Here is a 699-nt window from a genome sequence, read left to right on the forward strand (position 1 = left end):
ACATTGATCTGGTTATATGATACGTGTACCAAGAGTATTCACTGAGCGTCAGTAAAAAGCACCGAGAATAGGACCAGATTGTCAGTGGATGCTAAGGAGATTCACACGAACCCAAAGATTGCTGCGAGATTTAGGTGAGAAACCAAAGTAGAGATCGCAGAATATTTTATGGGAAGATAAGGATTGGGACAACCGTCACTCCCACCGTTAGCGATCAAATGTATTGCGAAGTCGCCAAATATATCTTACCAGAGACCTCACAGGCTTTAAATTTGTGCTTTTTGCATTTTCATGGCATAAGAAATGCCCGAATAGGTATTTATTTATTAAAGATGCAGATTCTCAGACCTCCCTCAGAGATTGTGATTCATTATATCTGGAGCCAGCCTTAGAACAAATATGCCAGATGATTCTACCGCAGTGGCCTGGGGTGGACGCTTAAAGAAATCCAAAAATTTGTACAACTACTTTTTTTTTTTTTTTAAAGAGACAGAGTCTCCCTCTGTCACTCAGGCTGGAGTGGTGCTATCATAGCTCACCGTAGCCTTGAATTCCTGGGCTCAAGGGATCCTCCTGCCTCAGCCTCCCAGGTAGCTAGTGCTACAGGCATGTACCACCTCACTCTACAAAAACTTTTGTAGAGACAGGGTCTCGCTATGTTGTTCAGGCTGGTCTCAAACTCCTGGCCTCAAGCAATCC

At 43.6% G+C, this 699-nt stretch overlaps 1 protein-coding gene across 1 annotated transcript in view; it reads left to right on the forward strand.

The window, feature by feature from the left end:
- The window catches only part of TMEM33 (transmembrane protein 33), a 34,937-nt gene that overhangs the window by 30,163 nt on the left and 4,075 nt on the right, over positions 1-699 (forward strand). The window lies entirely within an intron of this gene.

Source organism: Propithecus coquereli, unplaced genomic scaffold, assembly GCF_000956105.1.
Source record: "Propithecus coquereli isolate 6110/MARCELLA unplaced genomic scaffold, Pcoq_1.0 Scaffold288, whole genome shotgun sequence".
NCBI classification, from domain to species: domain Eukaryota; kingdom Metazoa; phylum Chordata; class Mammalia; order Primates; family Indriidae; genus Propithecus; species Propithecus coquereli.